General features: G+C 40.3%; 1 protein-coding gene across 2 annotated transcripts in view; it reads left to right on the top strand.

Annotated features, from left to right (window-relative positions):
* Positions 1-7171: 7171 nt before the first annotated feature.
* Positions 7172-14357, top strand: part of slc8a4b (solute carrier family 8 member 4b) — a 108390-nt gene continuing 101204 nt past the window's right edge. The window contains exon 1 of one of the 2 annotated variants that reach the window (XM_024287970.2): positions 7172-7344. The gene's annotated coding sequence lies outside the window, so the exon portion shown is untranslated. The remainder of the gene's footprint in view (positions 7345-14357) is intronic. The other variant, XM_024287971.2, reaches the window with a different exon arrangement.

The following is a 14357-nucleotide window of genomic DNA, read 5'->3' as shown; positions in this document are numbered from 1 at the left end:
AGGGGTCCGCTCTCTGTCTCCCTCTCTGGTCTCTGGCAATCTCCAGAGTACTGAATGCACTTCATCTCCCAGCAATCCCAGCCCACAGTTCCTGGATGCTTCTCAGCTGACTCTCATTTGCTAATCACCCACAGGACACTTAAGCAATGCTCAGAGCCTCTCTCATTGCGAAGTATTTTTTGTGCTACTCAGCCTCCATATCGAGCATTTCATCCTGACCTGATCTCCTGTTCCCCTGATCCTGCTTCGTCTTTGTTTATGCTTGTTGCCGCCTGCCCCGACCCTTGCTTGAATCCTGACCACTCTGGTTTCCCTCTGATTCTCCCATGCTTGTTGCTGACTTCTGCCTGTCTGACCCTGATTTAGATTTGTGGACTTTTAGCTGTGTTAATAAACCTTCTGCACTTGGAACCAGACGTCTGTCCGTTCCGTGACAATATAAAAGACTTGGTCTCATATTTTCAGAAATTATTAATTTCTCCTCCTCCATAAATTTTCAAACAGTTGGATTTAAAAAGGACGCCATCCGTACATCACTACCAAATCCAAGTCCCTGATTGGTCAAAGTTCAAGCTGGTTTAGCTTATAAACTTGCGTTCAATAGACATGTTCTGTAGATAGAGCTCGAAAATGGTCATGGAAACTTACATTGTGACGCATAAACTTAAAAGTTTTGCCTAAAATGTGCATTTACATAGACCAGGGTTGTCTAAATCCAGGCCTTGAGGATCGACCTCCTTCTGGTTTTCCTGAAATCCTGCCTTATCTGCTGCTGATTACCTGGATCAGGTGTGTTTAGCCAATAAACAGTTTCAATGTCAGGTTAGTTAGAAGACATGTAGGACACTGGCCCTCGAGGCCAGGATTTGGACACCCCTGACAAAGACTTTACTTTAGAGGTGTCTGTTGGAACGTGTTACCGAGGGTGATTTAAATGTAGCTTTAGACATGTGTGAAAGGTGTCATCTTCATGCACTAGAGCCAAATAGTTCGAACCCCTGCTTGGTTTTTTACTTTCGATTCTAAACTATATCTAGAGGAAATCTAGGTATTGATATATTGTTCTGCTTAAGTCTGTTCCTCCATGTTGGAACATTAAGATTGGACCGTATCAGAGAAAGGCCTTGATCAGATTGTGTGTGCAACAGTTAGCCCTGGAGCTTCGTGAGCATTCGCCAAACGATTTCTATCCTCATTGATGATGGCCAGAAAACATCAGCCATGGAAGCTTGAATTAAAATGTTATGTGCTGCAATAGCCTGAAGTGGACAGAAAAGAACGAAGCAGTGGGCGCTCGTGTGTGCCGCCACCCGCTTGTCCGTGTTTGCACAAACAGCAAAGGATGTGTAATCCTGTTTAATTGAGCAGATGTAGGACTCTCACCCGCACGTCCGTGACGCTCATCGGTTTGGCTCTCAAACGATCAGCGCTCATTTGCTCACTGTGCACCTCATCATTTGGTTTTGTTTTACAGCTCCCCCGTGGATCCAAATCAGCAGGACTTACAATTGCTTCAGTGGCTTGGCACAATGAGTGGGAGGCAGCTCATGAATAATCAGGAGCTTTGTGCGTTGAAAGATAAAATAGAACGGCTACATTAGCGCGACACAGTGAAATCAAGCACAATATTTGAGCACCATCTTTGTGAGTACCTCGGAGGATTGTGTGATGGGACTTGGCCTCCATTAGCCTTATTTACCAGAAGCAATTTCCAGACACTCACAACCTTTCATCCAGATGCTATACACCTAATAATCTTTGATTGTTATTGGTAATTTACGGGTTAGAGGTTTTTTGTTTTGTTTTCTTTTCCTTTAATGAGTAAAAACTTATCCAAGAGAAGAAAAAAAGGGTAACAAAAACGTGATAAGATACTAATAAGACAAAACTATAAAATATGATACAATACATTGACGATATCAAAGATACAATAAGAAAAGCTAGGATATTATAATTGTTACAAAAAGTTCTGTTAAGTTACTTTAAGATACAATACATTTTGATACAGTACATTAACGCAAAATGAAAGTTTATACGAGATAAAAATAAAGCTACATTAAGATAAGATATATTTGTAAGAGTTTGGCTAGGCAAAGAAGTTACGATACATTTAAGGGTAACAAAACACAAAATCAACTTTTTTTGGCTTTTTACCCTGTAAATGGGGCTTTAAAATTGCTGTCTGTTGGTCTTTGCCTCATTTTTGACAATTTAAGATAAACTTTTTTAATACCTGCAATTGTAGTGTAAAACCGTCTGTGTACTGCCCCCTAAAGAGTTTTGTGATTGGTTAATTGGTCCCACGTCATTTCAGAAGTTTCATGTGAATATGCTCTGTAGCTCCAGTATAAAAGCCTCGCCCATCTTTGATTCTGCTAGCTCGTTAGCTTTAGTTTTATCTACTAGCTTGCACGCATTTTCAGTGGACTTGGAAGTTCGGCAACAGTGGTTAAGTGCAATTGGCATTGAATCTCGTGAACTCCGTCTTGGTGATGGGACTTGCAATGAACGTTTCACTCAGGATTGTTTGCGTAATGCGTTAGCCTTTATCAGCTTATGATGCTAGCGGTATTTGACCACTCAGACATGAGTCTCCTTGGTCTGGACCACGAGCACCTGCCTTGGGAGAAGGTGGAGGAGAAAAATCCTCAACCTCAACAGAAAGTTCTGTGGGTACCTCTCTCCATATTGAAGACGACTGTACCTCCAGCTAACCTCACTGTCACTGTCAATCACAGATCCAAACCACACCTCTCCCGCTCATTCCAACCCCTCTTTTTTTTGCATTTTTCAAATCTGGGGTGAGAGTGGAGTCAGCCTACAACTGTCCTGTTGTGTTACCCTTTGAGATACACGGTGCTCCAATACGATGCATTAATACCAGTAAAAAAAAAGACAATTTAGTTTTCAGGTACAATAAAAGTGAAGCTAGGTTCAGATACAATATGATAGAAAAAGTTTACCTAAGAAAAGATAACATACATTACGATACATTAACATATTAAAGTCCTTCTCTGATGAAAATCATGTTTTTTTTAGTTTTTATCATGTGTAGCAGCCACTCAGCCAGTGGGGGAAGGTCAAGTGGGAGTATCACCAGGGGGACATACAATGCTGTTTAGAGCTTTAATTTAAATTAGATCTAAAAACTACATTCAAGGCTAAACGTGCATTCTAGTGTTAGAAAATAAGCAGGTCTTAATAACAAAAAGAGGACTCAAAACAGCTTGAAACACCCATAGGTGATTTAGAAGCAAACACTGGACTATTCCACAGGCAAAGCTATAATACTGAAGAAAATTGGAGATTGCTGAATGTGGTGCATACGGACTGACACTTTGTGCACATCTGTCAGTCATCCATTTAGCTGAAATGAGGCATGGTGTAGTTTTGGTGTGTTTCAAGCTGTGTCTCTAAGTTCAAATGTGTTGTTTTGTGAGCATTTGGGATGCTCCCCTGAGGTGCAAATTAGCGCCAAGGCTTCACACTGAGACATAATTCGGATCAATGGTGCCTAAAGGGATGCTACCTACAAAAACTTCTCTTGCTTTTTCCTCACCCGGTTTCAGAGGTTCCACCTCCTCTGGACTCCGCTCCGTCTTTCACCTATTTGCTCCTCACCTCCGGTCACTGGAAAGTCTCCTCTCTGCAGGACTAAAGGAAGGAAAAAAAACACCACTTATCGGCTGGAAAAATCAATTGCAGTCAAACTGGCATGCTTTAATGCCTATGCGCTGTAATGACATGAATGCAGAGTGCAAATGAAGACCTTCAGCGTACTCCAGACTGATCACAATTCTTTACGCTACATGTTTCTTTGGTCAAAGGAGATTTAAAAAGTCTTAAGCAAGTCAAAGATCTGTCCTGAAATCTCCTACCAGTGCTTCATAGATGAAAAACATCCCCCGCAAGGGTAATTGAGACGTATCGATCAGATTTCCAACTGCCCCCTCCACAGCACTTTTCATTTCAGATGAGGAGTGACTCCCCTCGGACACCCTTAAAGGGAAACTAGGCTTCTCCGTCCATGAGACTGAGCCCAGCCGGACATCAGAACAGCATCAATAGAGAGGATTGGAATTCTTTCTGCTGAATTTCAAAGATGGAGGTCATAGATGGAACAGAGGAAAATATTTTTCAGTCTATCCTGAAATTTAGCATCCTTGTCAGAAAATGCATTTAGTCCTTCAAGATGCTGATCATCTTTTGATCCATTTTCAAATTGTTCCCACTGGTCGTTTTACTAGGATTGTGCCGTTTTTAGCCAAAATCTAAAAACCTGTGTTGTTTTCTAGGACATAGTTTCTGCAGAGCGATAGTAGCTCATTAGAATTTCCCCTCTGAGACTTCGCTCATGTATCCCGAAGTGCATGCCGACCAAAATACAAGTCTTTTAGCAAATTTGCCGTGTGGCTTCTCAGTAATATTTATAATCGGGAGGCTACAGTTACTTTTTTTACATTTTACGACGATTGGATGATTTTTCTCTTAACGTTGACATCGATTAGTGGCCGCCTGGGCACATTTTTGAGGTTGTGCGGTGGCAGTTCAATGACAGCCACTACCAAATTGAGCGACACCTGGGTGGCGGCTGCTCAAATGGCCAGCCGGTAGCAGCTTTGACTGGGCGATACATAAATGTCTCTGCATGGCGGCCATTCATTTCAAGTTCCACTAGCCGCTAGCTACCTGGTAGCCCGGAGGCCTGCACGCCTGACTTACCCCCCTGACGGTGGTGGTCATATTCATGACCATACCAACTATTTAAAAAAAAATCTTAAAGATTCTGCCAATACCAAAGTTTTTAGTAGGCTTATTGAAATTAGAATCTGGAGAAAGTATTGTGCGCTGGGGTTCTGTCATCTGTTTCTATCTATTCCACTCAACCCCAACTCCTTCCCCTCCCTGATGATAAGAGCTCTCCCGTTAGCTTACAGCCCCTTACAACCCCCAGCCGAACATTACAGGTGTAACAAAAATGGCGAGCAATATTGGAGCTATCCAGCCGTACAGTTTTGACCCAGAGCCAGCTCAGACAAGAAAAGCAAAGATGAAATACCGGTAGATCTGTTTGTCTGCATAGACACATCAGAATGGTGCAAGACAGGGAGCTTGTTGCCTACATAGCAAATAAGCTTTTTTTTAATTTTACAAACACTATATTTTTCATCTCTTCCTAATTCACAATGATTTCAATAAAGAAATACTCAGAAACGCAAATTTAAGCTAATTTTCTTAATGTATGTCTTCCACTATCAGAAAAATGCCACAAAACATGTAAAAAAAAAACACACCAAAAAGACAATTTTTATAAGAGTAAGTCTTTAAAAACATCTTGTAGATCCAAACTTGTAAGACGCACAGAACCTAACCTCACTTAGCCTCACTTAACCTCACAAGAGAAACTAGTCTGAGCTGAGCAGCTTAGAAGCTCATGGCCAGTTCATTCAGTTCAGCCTCAAGGCATAAGCAGACGTCTTTCCTCCTGATTTGGATTTGAGTTGTTTGCAAGTTATGGCTTAAGATTTTATCTAGACCTCTAAGGGTCTATTCAGACTGGACACATTTAGTTCACTTAAAGTGTTTCCCGATAATTCAGAACAAATTTTCAGTCTGTATGGACTCAAGCAGATCCAGGTCCAGAACTAGGAACCGGGATTTATGTAATGTAAACAGAGAGCTGCAGACAAGCGGGAGCAGCGACATAACAGCAACTCATTGAAATGTGGTTGGATGAATGTCATTAAAACAACTTTTAACATGATACACATTTTTATGCCATAAACACTTGTCAGTGTACCCTCTTAGTTGCCTCCTCAGTAACCACCTTGCAGCATGCCAAAGTAGCAATAAAAAGTGTTGTACCTGACATAGATACATCCCCATTGCAAAACGTAGGAATTCCATAATTTCTACCCCTCGTTGCTTTGCCCCACCCTCAACATTCCAGGACCATGACTGAAGAAATCTGTAGTTGCGTGGTTTTCTTTTTACAGGCTTTAGTTAGAAACCGGAATCTTCAGGAGACGCTAGTCTTAATATAGATGAAATGCAAGGTTCTGGACTCAATCCGGACCAGATTAAGCAGACTCAGTCCAAACCAATGGACTTTTTCAGTCTGAATACACCCTAAAGCCTCATTTCTACTGAGCGGTCTGGTCTGGTATTTTGAGTGTTTCCATTGTAAAACGAACCCATTAAACACTACTAAACTGTATGTCTTGGGGACCGCCACCGGTTGTAGATCTAAATGGAACGGAACGGTTGGGGCGGAGCTGCTGTAGCCACCCATTGATTGGCAGAAAGTGATGATGACATTAGAAAACACCAATATAGCATTCATTTAAGCTAACGTTTCCACCGACGGTATTCATCTTAACCACCCACAATCTTATTTCAAACATCATTAAATTCCTTTTATACACGATGTACCAGAAATAAAAAGACAAGCTGCTGGATGACCTCCATAATTGTTGCTTTCTTAGTTGTCGTACTACAAAGACGCAATGACACTAGCTGTCTATACCACACATGCGCCGTGAAAACAAACCGCTCAGTGGAAGCGAGCCTTAACTGAGCTCTGCTTTTATATGTTTGGTTTTGAAAGATTGTTAATAAAATCTTGCTGTTTTTTAAGGTACTGCGTGAACAAAGTCACTGTTTGGGATCATAAACAATCAAAAAATTAATGCAAACAAACACCAAACTACAGTCCACTTTAGGAAATCTGCCTTTTGATTTTATGCACCCCCCTCCCCCCATGTTTTTATGACCCTGCAGGTTTTGAAATCTTGTTATTTTTTTTCTTAACGAAGATCCTGTTTAACCAAAACCCACAAGTTCCCTTTGTGTGAATTCCACCGTTACTCCACAGTTATGAAGTTTAGAGCTGCTACAGACTGGTGTACCCCGCCTTCACCCAACAGTTGCTGGGATAGGCTCCAGCAACCCCGTGACCCCCCCAAAATAGATTCAGCAGGTTCAGAAAATGGATGGTTGTTGATCTTACGCCATCTCCTGTTCTTTCATCTTAAGGCATGAAGCCCAAAAACACATCTCAGGGTCTTCTCCATCACCTGCTCCTCTCCTTTTTACTACTTTCCGTCTTGTTGTTCTGCACAAGAAAGACGAGTGAAGAAGGGAGGGATGAGAGAGGCGGAGGGAGGGAGGAGGGATGTGCGCCTGCTCCGGCGTCTCTCCACAGGAGGAGCGGTTTCATTCAGTCGCTGAATGAAGGAGGGAGCGGAGGGAAGCATGAACCGATAGAGGGACGATCCTTGCAATCTATAAAAACGGATCCCGACCCGGGGATTGGGTTTTATTCCTCAATAAGGAACGGAAACGGTAAGAAACCGGAAAACACAGCAAGCGCGCGGATGAAAACCTTTTAATCCATTCAAGAGAGACTCTGTGTGTAGATAAACAGAAAATATATATTTTTAAAAAGTGTGCGGGCATTTATGCGGAGCTTCCACACGCGATCTGCCGAGACATGTCATGTGTCCGTGCACAAACAAGAGCAGGAACCGGCTGCGTAAACATGAAACAGCAGCGCGGGCGCGCATTGGCGGCGCACGCCGCGCGTGTCTCCCCCAGGTGTGCGGTGTCTCTGTCCGGGAGACGCCTTCGGCTGTTCTGCCCGACCACAGTCTGCTCAGGAACCAGACGTGTGGTTTGTGTCAGCAGATAAGAGAGAGCCCTGATGGAAACATGTCAGTGAAGGATCCAGATGCTGCTGGTGGTTCAGCTGGAGCCAGGTGGAGAGTCTTGGGGTTCCTGAGGAATGGGGAACCCAAACAGTACAAGCAAAATGGATAAAATATGAATGTGTTTTTACTTTCTGTGGAAAAAAAACGATGAAAACTAACATTTAGCCAGCTCCACTTAGTCCACTTTGGGTGCAAGTAGAATATCAGGAGGGACAAGTCTGGATGTGCTGAGAGTTTGGGGTGCCAAATCCCTCTGAGCCCCTAAAATGCTTTAGAAAACCATCATCAGTTCATTTATTCATATATCTATCTTCTCCATTGATCTATTTGTCTTATGAGTGTCATATAAATGCTCTTCTTGAGACTATCCACCTCATTTACCTGGCTTGGGACAGGCACAAGCAAGACTCTAGTTTGTGCCCTGTTGAGGGTACATTTATTTATTTATTTTACATCTGTCTGTCTCTTCTTCCATCCTACATAATTTGTCTTTTATTTATTTTTGTGCGTGTATTTTATCTACAATTGGTTGATTTGGGTTTTCCCATTTGCCCATGACTATATCCGGCCTTGATATCAGTTATAGTCCTTCAGTTGGGATGGCGAATGAGTGACCTCACTGCCAATATGGTGGCACTCAAATGAAAATGATCACCACAATGATGAAGATCACACCCCCCCCCCCGGATGCTAACCGAGCTAATGGCAGCATGGTGATGATGATGATGATGATGATGACGGGAACTTTTTCCAACTATTATGAATTATTAACCTAAAGATATGTCACACTCTCAATTATTCAAGGACCCAAGCTGTCTGAGGAAATCGGGGGGCTTCAGATTAATCTGCATATCACTTTTCTCTTGAGTCGTTGGGGAAGGGTTCGATGCTGTAGCATGGAAGCAGGATGATAAGGAGCTACTGGAGACAAGATGGGGAAAAGGGAAGACCAAGGAGGAGATTTATAGTCGTGGTTAAAGAGGACGTGCAGCTAGCGGGCGTGAGAGCAGAAGATACAGATAATAGGGTCAGATTGGAGCTGGTGATTTGCCATGGCGACAAAGAAGAGGTCAACATAATGATTTATTACCTGGAAGTTTTTATAAAAAAAAAAAAAAAACAGGGTTTTCATTAAAATATCAGTGATATATATAATCGTTAAGTGTGAAAATACTTTTGTTCATATATTAGCTGAATGAAAAAGTCAACATAACTTAAATTGTACTCCCATTTACCCTTGTCTACGGATGAGGCGGGCATCTAGCATAAAAGTGCTCCATCTGATTTGTCAAAGGCCTCTAGATGATATTATGATGACAGGAAATGTATTTATTGGGCAGGCCTAGTTTAGACACGTTTGGTCTTAACAAGGGTTTGCTCTGCTTTCTTCATGGGTTGTGTAGTGTGTGCACATTGTTGCGTCCTTACCTGCTAAGCCTGTGTTTACTCCCGCTGGTGCCAGAAATAGCAAAGGCTTTCACTTTTTTCATGTTTACATCCTTTTATTGTTGAATTAGTGTTGTTACATGTGCGGATTCAGTCTGGGTTGCTGGGTTAAACAAACCGTCTCGTTTAACTGACTGCAGAACAAGGTTGTTGGACAACAGTTGTTGTCATTATGGAGCAGAGAAAACTGGTCAAATTATCAGAAAACAGCAAGAGCACATCAACACACCTCTTCTATTAGACTTTCCTTAAGGCAGATATAAGACAATAAAACACATTTACTCACTATTGCAAAAGGTGCCCTCCTCCTAACCTCTATTCTTTCCGTGATAATCTGGTTATGTGTATCTCTGGCACTAGGCACCGGTTACTGGTGTTGTCGCTGGTTACAGAGGATGTGCCTGGAAAGTCCCCGTGGTCATAATCCTCTTTTCTCCTCGACACGAGTGTGTCTGTGTGTTTAAATGCTGAAACACATGCGTAGTTAGAGTGTTGGGATAGGCGCTCAGTGTTTTGAATTGTGCGACAGCAGGAGCTTACAATGTATGGAATTAAAAGCGGTACAGGAATGAAGTGCGAGGGTGCCTGAAAATGAGTCCAGACTCTGAAGTTTAGTGATTTTGTTGGTTTTAGCTGGAGGTTACGTCTGTGTGGACCTATCTTTGTGTGTTCTAGTGTTACAGAACCACTTCAAAAGGAACTAACAAGAACCACAACATTTTGTGTCTAACACCGGAGGTGTAAACACTTTCTTTCCCAGTTGCAATTTCTTTTCTGTCTACACTGAGGAAGTGACATCCGTTACCGTTTGGGTTGTGCACAGGCTGCTCTTTTTATCGTGCGTTAAATTAGATGTCAGTAAAGCGTCCCATACTGGAAGCACCCTTCACTTACTGCAGCCTTTTGCTGCATGACAGATGTTGACGCTAAGCAAAATAGACTTTTACTGTAAAGGACTTAGCGCTGAGAGAGGCGAGGCACATAAAGTGCAAAGTTTACATTTTAGCTCAATGTTTGTGGCAATCCTCTGTAAAAACAATGAGATGTGGGAATCCCTGCTTCTTTGAGGAATGATAACATAACATTGAGCTTTAGTTCACTAAAGTAAAAAAAATCCATTACTTTTGTGAATAGATTCAGACAGCAGCCATAAACTAAATTAATTGGTCTTTTTTATGTTTGTGTTGACCTTTCTACTTCTAACTGTTAAAGCTTTAGCAAATTTATCAAATATTGTCAACTATAGTGCAAATTGTAGGTTTGGTATTTATATCCTCTGTCATTTCGGCTGACTAATGACAGTAGTTAATAAGCAAAAGGGAAACGTTTGCATGCTAGTTAGCATGCTAAGCCAAACGACTTTGGACCGTCCATGGCAATGGCTGCGTCACAAACCCGAACTTTTTCAAACCGCAGGTTTTCACTTGCTTCTCATTCCAACTGGTTGGCTAATTTGCAGAGAAGTCAGTATTTTTGGGGGTGTTTTGACTCTCCTGTTATATGTAGCTGAGATGCTAGGTTTATAACTGGTCAGATATAAAGGTAAATCCTTGGCTCTGCTCAAAATTTCCTGTAACATCTCTGCTAGCAGAGTAAATGCAGCGGTAGTTGTGTAGACTCCTGTCAGAACAGTGCCACGTCAACTAAATGCAGTTTTGAATTTTTTTGTCCAAAATGTATTGGTTACAACATCAAGTTGTCGAATTTTTTTTTCCATTTACACATTTTGAGCATTTTTTTATTGTGTTTTTTAATTATTCTGGTTTTAAGAGCCAATTAAGAGCTTATTGTTGGTACTTACAGCCTACATCACCTGCTTTTCCCATACATTTCCTTAGAGGCATCATTAAACTTCCAGTTTCTGTTTACAGTTATTTCACTGACTCCGCAGACTTTAAATTCAGTTTATCTTGTGCTTTCGAGAAATCTGCATTTAAAATAAAATAAAAAAAGGAAATAAGGCATAACTGTTGACTGCTGTGTGAATGAACTCAATTTAAAGAGACATTTCAATCCAAAAGTAACAGTGAGTTTTCCTCAGGAGATTTCTAGCGTGGTCTCCTGCCTCTCCAGTTGATTAATCAAACCTCAAAAACAATATAGTGTGTGGACAGTGATGTGTGGAGGTTTTCATCTCCGCTCTGTTCACCAACACAAAGTCACTGACTTATCCTGTTTTAACAAATCAGACTCCTGAAGGTCTGCCCCTGATTGATCATATAAACCGCATATTTACACAGCAGTTGTTGCAGGATCTTGAAAATAAAGGCGCATTACAGTCAATGAAGATGTTTGATTGATTCAGCAGAGAAAATTGAAATGATAGCATTTAAAAAATGTTTTCAACACACTGTATAGACGAAATTAAAAATGAAAGAATCGCACCACTTTCCAGTATTGAGGGAAGCTAAATACCCTAAAGGGGGAAAAATCAATAATCACTTTCTTTGGACTAAAACCACATGGATTTCAAATATATTCTGCATGAAACTTTCTTCTGAGTTCAAATAACCTATAAAGATGAGCAGCGCCAACCTGCTTTCACCTTGATATTCCTTATTAGGTCCAGATAGTTTGGCTGAGTCCTTGTCATATATCATCTCATGTGGTTTCCAATCACTCCCTGAGCATTACTTTATGGATTTACTCGACACTTTTATTGCCAAAGAGCGTGATTTTCACACTGGGTGGCAATTTCAGATGCACTGGCATTGATTTTATTCAGGCAGAATTGGCTCTCATACTTGTGTTCCACACATCCAAAAGAAGTTGGAAAGTTTAGAAACTGAAGGCTAGACATGTTGACTATGTCAATTAATAGGGATAACAAAAATATTGTACATATTTGTGCCTTAAGGTCATTTATTTTTTTCATTCTCAATATGTCACTTCCAAATACTTTTTATAAGGCACTAAATCCTTTCATGTTCTCAAAAATTTATTCTTGTTTTTGGCCATATTGAACAATAAAAACAAGTAAATCAAAATATTATTTTTGCCCTGTCACTTTGACAAAATTAAAATAGTAAATAGGCCAGCTAACCTGGCTGCTGTGTAATCAACTAAAAGCCCAAATGGTTTTTCTTTTCCTTTAATTGAGCTCATATTAATAATAATAATAATAAATGAGAATCAAGTGAACTGGAACAATAAAGAGAGCAGAATTGTATGCTTAAAGGGAAGTTAAGTCCCACTGCATTTGTTAGCTATTAGATAAAGCTCCTCCTTTGGTAGCAGATTTACTTGCTGAAGGTTTTCTGCCCTCTGTGGGCTTGACTCCTGTTACTTCCTCCCTTCTTATGTCTTCCCTGTCATTTTTATTTTCGCTCACCATCTCCACCCTGACTAAACTACCTTCAACTCTCTAATTTTAACCCAGTTTCCCATCTTAACTTGAAAATCTCTTAATTGTTTCCACATTTTCTGCACTTGTATGTTATCGTTTGCATGTGTAAGTACTTAAGTTGTCCATACGTTTTAATTCGGTTAACCCTTTTTACTTAAAATACCTCTAGGTTCGGTGTTGGGGTGTTATCATTTAAAGGCCTGCAGTTCCATAAACGTACACATCATTTTAAAACCTCACAAGATTTAATTTATAGTTTCTAAAAGCAGGGTGGACCCAGCCAAAACAAGATTACACCCCAAAATCTCCCCCTTTGAATCAAGCAAAAATACCCACTCTAATTGTCTCTTGAGCTATTTTTAAATCGTTCCCAGTTGTCTTTATTTATGATTTTGCCGTTTTTATGCAAAATCCTAAAAGCCTGTTTCGTTTTTTGGACAGTTTCTGCAGAGCGGTAAGAGTTCTGGAGTTTTGGAGTAAGCCCCTCACCCTTCCCATCATCCATCTGTTTAAACCCCTCCTGCTAGCTTACAGTGACCCAACATTAGCGTGCAGTAAGAATCATGGAGCTTGCGGCTTGCTTAGTAACTTCTATGTCACAGCTACAAGCTTTTCAAACTGTATTTTTGTCTGCTCCTGATTCACAACTATTTGAATAAAGAAATGCTCAGATTGGCGATTTTAAGCTTAATTTTCTTTATAAAAGCCCTCCTTCATCAGAAAAATGTATTTAGATCTATTTAGATTTTTCTATCACTATTTTTTTTTTACTTTTAAGTTTTTCATGACACCCTTTGGCTTACAGTATTACAACATCAAAGCAAAATATTGAAAAAAAGAATTGTTAACACTCATGAAAGGAAAACAGAACATTGTAAAAAACGTCAAGTATTCTCCTTTCTAATCAGGGAAAATCAGTTTAAAAAAAACACTGGTTTCTGTCATTTATCTTTGTTTGAACTTTGCAATGATTATTTATGTTGTTGTGACCTGTGTCAAGTTAGATTTGTGATTATGAAGTATTTGTTTGGGCTTTAGTCATTTTGAGGTGAGAAAAATGTTCCCTCCAGCATAAGCATAGAGGTTTTCTCCCTGTAATCTGACCCACCGATTCTAAAAAAAGAAAAGCATTGATTAAAGCAGCTTTAAAATCCTTCATTTCCCACAAAAGGAGTGATTTATTACCCAGAAGTAATAACCCTACAAAGAAAAGTGACCTTCAGCTCTAACAACAGTGTAAAATGATGATCTAAAGCCTTGTAGAGAGGCATAATGAGGCTGTTCAGAGTTTTTCTGTGGAATGAGAATCCTCCATCTCCGTCTGCTCTTGTTTTTGTTTGTATTTTTGTTTCAATTTTAGTCTTTTCACATTTACAGCTGCTTCCTCTTCCTGCGTGATCACGGTGGATCACACAGGACCTTCAGGTGTTCAGCATCACTCTGTTCTCTATTTATCTCCAATCACTTTCAATCAATCGGCTCCAGGTTCCAGAGTTCACCCTTTTCTCTTCTTTGTGTTCTTGTGTTTTAAATCTTTATGCTCTTTTTGACTATAACCCAACAAGAGCCACAAAATCTTACTTCACCCTTTAGAAAAAATTATTGTTACTATTATGATAAAAATAAATGAACTATTGTTTTTGGCATAAATAAGAAAATAATCATAAAGATTTTTTTTTTTAAATATTGACATAACTTTTCACAGAAGTTCTCATGACTTCCTTTCAAAATAAAAGACCCCCTCTACCATACAAGATTAGCAGTTATGTCAGCAGTGAAGAAAAAAATGTGCACAATTTGCACCTCAGAAGTTTTTAAATCCTCAGTAGCTCTCATCTTTTCAGAAATCCACCTTA

The sequence above is a fragment of the Oryzias melastigma genome, linkage group LG18 (genome assembly GCF_002922805.2).
Source record: "Oryzias melastigma strain HK-1 linkage group LG18, ASM292280v2, whole genome shotgun sequence".
NCBI classification, from domain to species: Eukaryota; Metazoa; Chordata; class Actinopteri; order Beloniformes; family Adrianichthyidae; genus Oryzias; species Oryzias melastigma.
This window is presented reverse-complemented; position numbering and strand designations above follow the sequence as displayed.